This window comes from Amblyraja radiata, chromosome 5, assembly GCF_010909765.2.
Source record: "Amblyraja radiata isolate CabotCenter1 chromosome 5, sAmbRad1.1.pri, whole genome shotgun sequence".
In the NCBI taxonomy this organism is placed as follows: domain Eukaryota; kingdom Metazoa; phylum Chordata; class Chondrichthyes; order Rajiformes; family Rajidae; genus Amblyraja; species Amblyraja radiata.
In genome coordinates, this window is record NC_045960.1 from 58,724,025 (window position 1) to 58,736,762 (window position 12,738).

The window sequence follows — 12,738 nt, forward strand, 5'->3', positions numbered from 1 at the left end:
GTGTGCAGTTTTGGTCTCCAAATTTGAGGAAGGACATTCTTGCTATTGAGGGAGTGCAGCGTAGGTTTACAAGGTTAATTCCCGGGATGAGTGGGACTGTCGTATGTTGATAGAATGGAGTGGCTGGGCTTGTATACTCTGGAATTTAGAAGGAAGAGAGGGATCTTATTGAAACATATAAGATTATTAATGGTTTGGACACGCTAGAGGCAGGAAACATGTTCCCGATGTTGGGGCAGAACCAGGGGCCACAGTTTAAGAATAAGGGATAAGCCATTTAGAACAGAGATGAGGAAATACTTTTTCACACAGAGTTGTGAATCTGTGGAATTCTCTGTCTCAGGGCGGTGGAGGCCGGTTCTCTGGATGCTCTCAAGAGAGAGTCAGATAGATCTCTTAAAGATAGCGGAATCAAGGGATATAGGGAGAAGGCAGGAACGGGGTACTGATTGTGGATGATCAGCCATGATCACATTGAATGGTGGTGCTGGCTTGAAGGGCCGAATGGCCTACTCCTGCACCTATTGTCTATTGCCTATTATCTATTTCCTGTACTTTGATTTATTGTTGTGTTGTTGGCCTGGCCAACAACAGTGGTATTGTTAGTAAACTTAGATTGAGTTGGCTAAGAGTCATGAGTGTGTGTACAGAGAGAAAAGCAAGGAACTGAGCACATAACCTCAAGGAACACCACTGTTGAAGGTCAGGAAGGGGAAAATGTCGCGTTGATTCTCAACCGAGGTATACTTGTCAGGAATTCCGGAAGCCAGATGCAGATGAACGCCCACAAGACCTAGGTACAGATGTCTAAGGATGAACATCTGATATTATTGTATTGAAGGCTGAGCTGTAGTCAATGAATGCATTCTGACATAAGTATTCTTATTACCAAGGTGATCCAGAGCAGAACATAATGCAAGGGAATGGTGTCCTCCGTACACTATTTTTCCTGTATATAGATTTTGAGTGGTTGAGATTGTGCAGGAAACTGGGGCAGATGTGAGCCATTTTCATTCCTTCAATGTACTTAATTGTGGTCGATGTTAGAGCTGCTGGGTTGTAGTAATTGAGACAGAACTCCGTTATTCTTGGGGACTGGATTGATGGAGGTTTTCTTGAAACTGATTGGGACAATAGACTGTTGAAGTGAGAGGCTGAAGATATTGGTGAAGACTGGCCAGTTGACTGGTGTACAATTTCAGGATTCATCCAGGGATCCATTTCAACCAGCCACTTTCAGAGAGTTCACCCTCTCGAGAGCAGATCTGACTTTGCTTCTGAAATGTACGGGACAGAGTCAGCTCAGTGGAACTTTGTTTGCCTATTCAAAACTGGCGTACTGGGCATTAAGCTAATCTGGTAGAGATGCAGCTTTGACAGAGATCGCTTTCAATTGGTGCATGTGGTCTGTGATGATATTCAGGCCCTGTCTCAGTCGCCTGGCATCCACTTGATTGAATGGAGTCACCAACTTGTTTTGGAATACTCTCTCGGCATCCCTGATAGCCTTGCAGAGATCATAGTTGTCCTTCTTCTACAATGCAGGATCATCCTTCTTGAAAATCCCAGATAGACACAACATGCTGGAGTAACTGAGTGGAACAGGCAAAACTCTGGAGAGAAGGAATGGGTGATGTTTCGGGGCGAGACCTTTCTTCAGACTGATGTCAGGGGAGAAAGAGGTACATAGATAAGGAAGTGTAAAGTATGGAAACGGGACAGAGAGAATGGAGATCAAGGAAAATGTGGATTAAGGAAAATGTAGAAAAGATTATTGTTAGTTGGGAGAAGGTAACAACAAAGCAAACAGAGATAAAATGTAGTCTGAGACAGTAAGACTGGTCAAAGAACTGGAATGGGGAGGGATGGTGAGAGAGGGAAAGCAAGGTTACTTGAAGTTAGAGGTCAATGGTCATACCGCTGGGGTGTAAACTGCTCAAGCTAAATATGAGGTGCTGTTCCTCCAATTTGCGCCAGGCCTCACTCCGACAATGCAGCAGGTCTAGGACAGAAATGTCAGTGTGGGAATGGGAGGGAGCGTTAAAGTGTTTAGGAACAGGGAGATTAGGTAGGTTTAGGTAAACTGAATGGAGGTGCTCAGCGAAACGATCGCCAAGCCTGTGCTGGGTCTCACCAATACATAGGAGTCCACGCCTGGAACAGCGGATACAGTAGATGAGGTTGGAGGAGGTGCAAGTGAACCTCTGCCTCACCTGCAAAGACCGTCTGAGTCCTTGGACGGAGTCGAGGGGGGAGGTATAGGGACAGGTGTCTAAAACCTCAGATCTGGACTTTATCAGAGAGGTCAGCAAGAGACAGGACGGAGAGAATATTTGAAATTGGTGTGAAGTATGCTCCTTATCTCACAATGGCAACTGCATTCACGTAACATTGTTGAGGTGCTTTTCTGTTATATTCAAAATAATGGTCAGCAAGGTCTCTTTACAGGATGGACCCTAATTTTCTTTCTTTCAAGATATTAATTTTTTGGAAAGATAAGCTATTTTATTCATTCAATTTCATATGTTGCCTTGTGGATGGCTGAAAGAATATTGGGTTGTTAATTGATCTACCGCGACAAGTCATGTTGTTGATCTGTGTTGAATTTTAATTTTGCTGATATTGCATATTTATCACATATTCGATGATCTAATTTTATTAAAAGCAAGCAGTAGGAAAAAGTCAGCTGCTGACCCGTGTTTCTTAGTACAATACAATACAATACAATACAATACAATACGGTTTAACATACGGTGTTTCTTAGTACAATACGGTGTTTCTTAGTACAATACAATACAATACAATACGGTGATAACAACTATCCACCAGTTTATAAGTAGGCAAAATATTTCTGAATTTGCATGTTAAGAACTGGCTGTAAAGCCCTAGGCCAAGTAGGTAGCTGAGAAAAGTACACAAGGGTTCATATTCTGTCCCAGGAACCCCACCTTCTGGAGTGTATGCACAAGGCCAGTTTTGCATACAGCAAATCCTTGGCAACATAATTGTGTCGTGTATGGTACAGAAGGATCGCAGTTTAATTATCAGTTCTGGTAGTTCTGTATCCTTGCATCACATCCTGTTTGTGAAGACCTTAGGAGTTGCTTATGAATCTGCCCCCAGTTCATTGTTAATTAGAAATTGAATTGTGACAGGACGGAGAGAATATTTGAAATTGGTGTGAAGTATGCTCCTTATCTCACAATGGCAACTGCATTCATGTAACATTGTTGAGGTGCTTTTCTGTTATATTCAAAATAATGGTTTGTGCTATTATCTAATAGAAAGATAGAATAATTGAATAACCTTTAGAGTAGAAATTGATCTAATTGACAAAATTATGGTTTTATCTTGTTTGTCGACAAATGTGCAAGCACAGTATCCTACCGATGTGACTGGCATAATAGTGATAAAACAAACCTCTGGTTTGTTTACTTCTGATGTAAATATCTGCTCTTGAAAAGTGGTGCAGAATGTAAAGCTGGCTCATGGGACATCTCTGCCATCCATGTTTTGCTGCTTCATACATTTAGAGCTAGGTCCTGCACGGTCTTCCCAATGTAAATAGTCAAACCCTACCCTCAGTAATGCGTTATCAGGTGGTAAACATAACACACTTCACAAATGTCCAAATCTTAAAAATAAAACTTGATTAATTAGAATATCAATATTTCTTTGTAAAGCTGCAAAGTGGTGCAGCTGGTAGAGCCCCTGCCACACAGCACTAAGACCTGGGTGCAAGTCTGACCTCAAGTGCTGCCTGTCTGAAGTTTGTGCATTCTCCCTGTGAGATCTTCCAGGTGCTCCAAATTCACCCCCCTATCCCAGTTGTAAGTTGGTAGGTTAATTTTATACCGTAAATTGCCCTTTGTTTATATGTAAGTGGTGGAATCTGGGGGGAATTAATGACCAAATGGAGGGACTAATGGACCGGTCCGACTTGGGCAACTTTTTAGACGAGTGCAGGAGACTCTGCGCTCGCCACATGGTCGCCACATGTTCTCTGATGGCCTCTGGTGAGTCTCCTTCATGGTTGCGAGGAGTTCCCGCATTCTGGGAACTAGTTGCGGCCTCAGTATGGTCGCAGCAAATTTTTCAACATGTTGAAACATTTTCTGCGACCAAAAATTAGTCGCCTTGGACAAAATCGATAATTCAGTAGTCGTATGTGCAGTTGTAGTGGGGTCGCCATATAGTTATAGGTAGTCGTAGGTCGTTTTAGTTAATCGCCTTTGCTGACCGGTCATTTTAATTGGCTCATTGGGGGGAAAAAACGTATGCACAAGTTTTCAAAACCAAGGATAACCGACCGGTAATGTTAAATGCTCACCAGACTTCACAGCTGTGTATCTCTGGCTTATTAAATGTTGTCTGGCTTCTAAAAAGTGTCTCCACTCCTTCCCCCGTATACTGTACAAGCCGTCTTAACCTTCCTGTTCATCGTGGTGTGTGTCTGTATCACCTTGGCTTTGCACCGTGTGAAATTTCAGACAGCGCTTCGTGTGTAATGTGTGTGTGTGTGTGTGCGTGTCTGTCTCCGTTCCAGTTCCCGGTTTTTCAGGCGACTGCCGGTGAATTGACAGTCGCTGGCAATCCGATGAAAAATTGCCTATGTGGGACAGGCCTTTAAAGTTAGACTTAATGTTTCCAGTCGAAAATTCCTCAGAAGCTGTGATGTTCACTGATGATTGCACATGGCTCAATTTCACATGCATCTTGTCTTCAGCTACTGACCAGGGGTTTATCATTGAATAAAAACTCTACAGAATTAGTCACAGCCTACATCTAATGCCTGGCAATATTATATTTGGCTTGTGTACTTGGCATAGCACAGGGGTCAGCAACTTATTCTGCACCGGGGCCGGGTGGCATGTCTGTGAGCGGATGACGGCCACATCAATCAAGTGTTCACATAGATCCCGCCCCTTCGAGGACGCCACCCGGAGCACTGGTCCCTAGTTACGGACACTCACGAACATGGTGTACCTACGGTCCATTGCATTGGCTCTGTCCTGAAGGCGGTGGCTCAAATACTCGCACTCACTCGTCCCCAGCCTATTGACAACCCCGATCCCAGCAGTGAAGCCCAGACACAGCCAAAGCTCGTTGCTCGGCCCTGCTCGGACGCTCGGCAGCTCCGCAATTGTGGCCGCCAGCGCAGGCCTCCTTGCGACCTTGCGTCACCGTGCCTGGGTGCCTCGGTCCCGGGAGGTACCGGAGATGAAGGAAGTCTGCGGGCCGGATGACTACGGGAAAAAAAAAACGGCTGCGGGCTGGATGATTTCGGGTTACGGGCTGCATTTGGTCCGTGGGCTGTAGGTTGCCGACCCCTGGCATAGAGAATGTGTTTATTCCTGGTTCAGAAGGGTGCACATCATCGTTTTCTGGCAATTGTGTACATCAGCCACAGACTGGTTGAGATTATGCTTCTGAATCTTCTGTAACAGGTTTTGTCTGAACATTTCCTGTTGCAGAAGTAATCAGGGTCGTTGTCTCATAGAAATGATAGAAACTGATGATTTCTCAGCTAGATCTATCTCTGAAGGGTTACCTATATTAGTGCAATATTTCAATTCAGGATTGGTCTGTAGCAAATGAAGTATTGATAGCAATGTCTATAATTTAATTTTGTACTTCAATAAAGTATTGTCCAGAACGTTTTTCCTGAATGGAAATATTAAATGCATGATGCAATAGAATGACGCAATGCCGCCCAGGAAAGCAATTTGTCCTGAAGGTATTTATGACAATAAGCTAAATATAGTAGCTAGCAGATACAGATTCTTTTGTTTTACTTGGGTGTAATTAGAAGTATCAGGTCTGAAGCTGAGGTACTGTCATTGGTTTCTGTTTTTTTTTGTTCCTGGTGTGCCATTTTCTGTTTTCTTTTATATCCAACTGTAACAAAACAACTTGTTTGAGAATCATTGTTTGTCAGTTAGACAGAGACTTCTGGGAATACGTCAATATTACAGTGATATCCATGTAGCAAAGGCAGTGATTTTTGTTTAGTGCTTTCTGACTAAGAACATGGCACAACAGGACAGATAAATCCCAAGTTTGAACAAAAATAGCTGTTTTCTTCCTGTAATTGTTCTGTTTGATCTCTCACTGTTCTGTTGCAGTTGTTTTTCTTGCATTAATTTTCTAATCTGAAAATAAGATCTGGAGTGCCTGGTGTGTTCCTCGCAGTTTGTAATGCTGCCAAGCGCTGTATTGCTGAATACAAAGGCCTGCAGTAATATGATGTACATACTGCTTTTGAATTAAAATGAGAGTAACATTTTCTGGTCATGATTCCATTAGCTTTCTCCCAATGTGCATCAGAGAAAGAAGGGACATGCTATTGATTATGCACTTTGATTTTTTTTAAATCAGGACAATATGTTAAATATACCTTAGCAGATGACATTTAGGTTCAGTTGTTTGGTATAAGTTTGAAGTATTGTACCCAAATAGACATTTAATGTGCTTCGTTGAAAAACACACAACCACGAACTCGCATTTCACCTGATAGACGAGCAAAAGAATTGTTCACATGAAGTAATCGCCCATCTTCTATTCCATTAGACATCCAAATTTGAGTCCTGGATTATGCCGTTAACCTTTTCAGATTTGGAGGGAAGATGGGACGTAATAATAGGTTGCCTATTATCCTATATAGAGTCATACAGCACGGAAACAGGCTCTTTGGCCCAACTTGCTCATGCTGATCAAGATGCCCCATCGACACTAGTCCCACCTATTGCAACGTTTTAAAAAACATTTAGACAGCTACATGGAGAGGACAGGTTTAGAGGGATATGGGCCAAACGCAGGCAGGTGGGAGTAGTGACTCTATGACTCCATCACACTGGCTCCATTTGACATATATCCTTCTAAACCTTTCCTATCCATGTACTTATCCAAATGTATTTTAAATGTTATAGTAGCTGTCTCAGCTACCTCCTCTGGCAGCTCATTCCGTGTACCCACCACCCAAAGTTGAAAGCAGAGTTTCTTAAGATATAGTTCGAATTCAATTTTTTTGCCATGTGCATGAGTACAAGGCACAGGTACAATGAGAAATTTTGCCTGCAGCGGCATCAGAGGCACATAGACTCAGAATATAGCATCAACTGTGAAGCTAAATTAGTAGCTGATTTTTTTTCTCTCTCTCATAATTCTGATTTCTCTCTGAGTGATGAGCTGACCTCGCCATTAATTCCTGTGCCAAGGGCTTTATCTGCTTGTGGGAAGACTGAAATTGATGAACATGTTGCCTTTGGACTTTTTGTCTTGTGTCTTTTTCAAATGGGCAAGGTCAAATTACTTTTAGATGTATTTTGTGCAAATGGACTCGCTTGATTTGGGGATTCACGTGTGGTTAAATGTAAACTGAAATGATTAAGAAGTACTTCCATGTAAAATTGTGGAGGAAAATATTGAATAACTCTTGTTATATTCTTGATGTCTTTGTTATAAATATGGTTTCATCTAGATTTTAAAGTGAGAAATGGAAAGAGATATTGAGAGGATTAAATGCACTGTCTGCGAGTGGACGCTGACAAAGAATTTGCAATCAGCAGTGAAGTAATGCTGTTTCCCACTAGAAAAGTTGTTCATCAATATCTACCAGTATTCACAACACACGTGGGCGGCATAGTGGTAGAGCTACTGCCTTACAACGCCCCAGGTTCGATCCTGACCACGTTGGGTGCTTGTCAGTGTGGAGTTTTAACGTTTTTTCTGGGATCTCCAGTTTCCTCCCACACTCCAAAGACGTACAAGTTTGTTGGTAAATTGGCTTCGGTAAAAATGTAAATTGTTCCGAGTGTGTGTAGGTTAGTGTTCGGGGATCGCTGGTCGGCGTGGACTTGGTGGGCCAAAGGGCCTGTATCTCTAAACTAAACTAAAGCATGTCCCCCTCCCACACTTAATGCAGCTGGGTATCAGTTCAAGCTGATCCATGATTGAACCTGATTGAGCAACTATTCTCAGCTGAAGAGTTTTCATCAGCTGGAAGTAGCAGGAAGCAATTTTTTTATTTCAAATATTGATTTGAGTGCAGAAGATAGAGAGAAACATACCCACATGATTAAACTACCTGAAATATTCTAAAGAAACTGTTCCAAAAATAGTGTTTTTATTTAAAAGTCCCTTGTTTTGAGATATTGAGGAAATAAAATTGAAAAATTGAATTGAATACTTGAATGAATGAATGAATAAGTTTATTGGTCAAGTATGTTCACATACAAGGAATTTGCCTTGGTGCTCCGCTCGCAAGTAACAACACGAAATACAGTAACAATTAAGAATGAATCATAAAACATTAAACATTAATAATGAATCATTATAGTTTAAACATGAGAATGAAATAAAATACCAGAGCAAAATGAGGAAATTCCCTCGGAGAATAAAAGGGTTTGCAGTTTATAAAGAAGGATTCTAGATTGGGGGGAACAGAAGTTGGACAGTACCGTGATGTCACTGCACCAGTCCAGGTTATTATAGAAGCATATTCCACCGCCTCTTGATTTTCCCGCTGCCTCTGCTTCATGGTCCGCTCTATGTAGTTGAAAGCTAGCCAGTTGCGCGCAGTGTCCAGGGTCGACTCACACAGCCAGCTCTCGGTGAAGCACAGGACAGCGGCTCGAGAGAAGTCCTTGATTCTTTGGCACAGGAGTTGCAGTTAGTCCACTTTGTTGTTGAGATGAGAGAACGTAGATTTGCAAGGAATATACGCGTGAGCGGTGTGCGCAATCCTCGTCGCCGGAGTCGGGTTAGTGCTCCAGAGCACATCCCATGGGTCCACCTCCTTATCAAGACCTTGAACACAGCCACAGCTGACGAGTATGTCCAAATAATCCAGCAAGTGAGAGAAATCCGGAACGATGTTTGGAGGTACCGTATATCTGATGTTAATGAGTGCTTCTCTCGTGAAAGTGATCTTTGTGGGGTTTTCACAGATGACACAAATGCACAAACACATACAAAACAGCAAGGAGCAGTACACCATGGCAGCCATCGTCAGCGCCAGCCAACAAGTTACATTGAAATTCTTTGGTTGCATACCCAAGGTATGCAAATAGTCACCCATAAAGGGCGCTTACAAAGTACCCCCGCGCCAGGTCCCCCTTTGTTCTCCCTCCTCCCCCTCCTCACGGCGCCCTCCCCCCACGCCGGGTTGTCCTTCGTTCTTCCCCCTACCTCACAGTGGTCTCCCCACGCAGGGTTATTTTTTTGTTTCTTCCCCCTGCAGCGGCATCCTCACTTCTACATGTCCGTCCTCGTCCATCAGTCGGCGCCATCATTGACCACTGCACCGACCTCTCCACTATCACCGCCGGGTCCTCTCCGGACGCTTCCGTGGCGCCGAACCAGGCCCCAGCCGCGGGCTTCGCAGACCCAGAACGGATGTTAAGGATAATTTAGTTGACTGAACTGTGATTATGGCCATGAGACATCTAGACTTTCTGTAACTGAGCTGAACGTGTTTGGGATATTTTATATTCAGGCTCATTCTTAAATTTGCATCAATTAAAGTGATTTCTTCTCGATTGCAATCAAGATGGCTGTAAACAATGTGAACTGTGAAGGTCTATGGATCACTGACAGCAGTTTAAACATTTCCATAGGAAGCTTTAATTTAGCAAAAATACCAAAGTTTCTTAGAGTAATGGCTATGAATAATATGTTTCTCTGCAAAAACTTGATTATTGAGACCTAGCATATATTGGGCATGCTTGAAATGGCATCCCTTTTTCTTGCTATAAACAGCCCCAAGGCTCCTTGGCTTTGCTTTTAGGGTCTCTTTGTGGACCAGTGCTTTTGATTTGAGTAAACTATGCAGTCACTGCTGCTCAGAGCTGGAAACATACTACATTTTTATACTTTATATGCCAGGATTGAGTTTGCAAATATTCCTGTGCCTCATTCAAATTCACACACAATCACCATTTCTGATATGAAAGTAGAACTGGCTTCCTTTCAGGAAATGTCTTTAATTACGTGTTTTTACAGCCCCATAAACAGAGTTGACTTTATCATACCTATTGACTTGGTGTAATGCTGCTCATTTCACAGCTTGCAGTGTTTTTATGAATGTAATGCTGTGGCTCTGGAGGAGCTATATATCCTGCCCAATATATCTTAAACCACTTGAAATGCGTGTTTGTTTTTAATTTTTGACGTTGGAGGGCCGGATATCATACATATAGAGAGATGGTTTCTCTAGTTCTGAGTTTATGGTCTCAGTTTAGGATAGGTTATTTAGGATTTATACGATGAGATTTATTTTTACTTAAAGGATGGTGAAACTTTACAATTGTCAAGCCTAGAGCACTGAAGGAGCTCAATCATCGATAGCATTAAAAACAAATTGATGTGTCTAGACACCAATTAAATCAAAGGATTCAATGACATGACAAAATGGCATTGCAGTTGAGAATTATCCATGATCTTGTTGGCCCTCGGCACGAAATAGCATAGTCCTTATTTCTTTAGTGTTCTTATGTGCTTCTAATCGCAGATCAGATTTATTTTTTTAAACGAAATAGTGGTTGGCGATAGCGCCACAATAAATGCAGGACTGTTTGTAGAACAACTGCATTCAAGTCATAGTCAAACAGTGGGGAAATATTTTGGTACATTGGAACAGGTGCTCAATGAAGACCTTGCTAAACTGGACGAGTACTGCAAAACCTGGCGCCTAAAACCAAGCCCAGCAAAAACGGTCTCCAGTGTGTTCCACCTCCATAATGCAGAAGCCACAAGAGAACCAAACATCTATCTGAGCAGGACCAAACTGAAGTATGCCCCCACTCCAACCTACCTCGGAGTGACCCTTGACAGGACCCTATCCTTCAAGGAACATCTTAAAAGAACAGCAGCTAAGGTGAAGTCCAGAAACAATCTCCTCAGTAAGCTTGCTGGCTCAAAGTGGGGGGCAGCTGCTCCCACACTGCGCATTTCAGCACTAGCCCTTGCATTTTCTTCAGCCGAATATTGTGCCCCTGTTTGGTCCAGGTCATCCCACACACACCATGTGGATACCCAATTGAACTCAACAATGAGGATCATCACAGGAACAATCCGCTCAACACCACTCCCCTGGCTCCCTGTCCTATCCAACATAGCCCCTCCACACATCCGGCGAGTAGTCCTCACTCAAAGGATGCTCCAAAAGACCAAAAACTCCCCTCATCTGCCAATTCACATGGACATCTTCAACCCACCCACTGCTCGACTTCCATCTAGACGACCTATTTGGAAGAACCCACCACCAGCTGATTTCACCATCCAATCAGCTTGGAAAAGGGAATGGGAGTCCAAGGACGTCCCAAATAAACATCTGGTGTCAGACCCCACCCTACCGGTCCCTGGCACCAATCTCCCAAGGAAGCAGTGGACGATGCTGAATAGATTCAGGACTGGACATGGCCCCTGCTTGGCCAGCCTTCACAAATGGGGCAGCAGTCCAACCCCATGGTGTGCTTGTGGAGAGCAGCAAACAATGCAACACATCATTGAAGCATGCCCTCAACAAAGACTCAAAGGAGGACTTGTCACCCTTCATACAGCAGATCAAGAGGCAACTGCTTGGCTAAAGGACTTTGCATTCGCTAAATAAATAAGTGGGGAAATAGGCCCTTCAGCCCAACTCATCCATGCCAACCAAGATGCCGCATCTAAGCTAGTCCCAGTTGCTCACATTTGGCCTCATCCTTTTAAACTTTTCTCTACATGGACCTGTCCAAGTGGTAGATTTGATTGACTGAGAGAGAAGAATAAAAAGCAATAACAGGTATTGGTATGTGTTCAAAAGGGAACTGCAGATGCTGGAATATCGAAGGTACACAAAATTGCTGGGGGAACTCAGCGGGTGCAGCAGCATCTATGGAGCGAAGGAAATAGGCGACGTTTCGGGCCGAAACCCTTCTTCAGACTGATAGGGGGTGGGGAAAGAAAGAAGGACAAAGGGAGGAGGAGGAGGAGCCCGAGGGCGGGCGGATGGGAGGAGACAGCTAGAGGGTGAAGGAAGGGGAGGGGGGGAGGGGACAGCACGGGCTAGCCAAATTGGGAGAATTCAATGTTGATGCCAAGGGGACGCAAGGACCCCAGACGGAATATGAGGTGCTGTTCCTCCAATTTCCGCTGGTGCTCACTCTGGCAATGGAGGAGACCCAGGACAGAGAGGTCGGATTGGGAATGGGAGGGGGAGTTGAAGTGCTGAGCCACCGGGAGATCAGGTAGGTTATTGCGGACTGAGCGGAGGTGTTCGGCGAAACGGTCGCCCAACCTACGCTTGGTCTCACCGATGTAGATCAGCTGACATCTAGAGCAGCGGATGCAGTAGATGAGGTTGGAGGAGATACAGGTGAACCTTTGTCGCACCTGGAACGACGACTTTGGTGACTACTGCTTTGGTGCCACCTCCTGCTGACTGTTTATACGATGAGATTTATTTTTACTTAAAGGATGGTGAAACTTTACAATTGTCAAGCCTAGAGCACTGAAGGAGCTCAATCATCGATAGCATTAAAAACAAATTGATGTGTCTAGACACCAATTAAATCAAAGGATTCAATGACATGACAAAATGGCATTGCAGTTGAGAATTATCCATGATCTTGTTGGCCCTCGGCACGAAATAGCATAGTCCTTATTTCTTTAGTGTTCTTATGTGCTTCTAATCGCAGATCAGATTTATTTTTTTAAACGAAATAGTGGTTGGCGATAGCGCCACAATAAATGCAG

General features: G+C 43.6%; 1 protein-coding gene across 7 annotated transcripts in view; it reads left to right on the plus strand.

Moving 5' to 3' along the window:
- itsn2 (intersectin 2) overlaps nt 1-12,738 on the plus strand; it is a 168,655-nt gene that overhangs the window by 5,917 nt on the left and 150,000 nt on the right. The gene's annotated exons all lie outside the window — the stretch shown is intronic.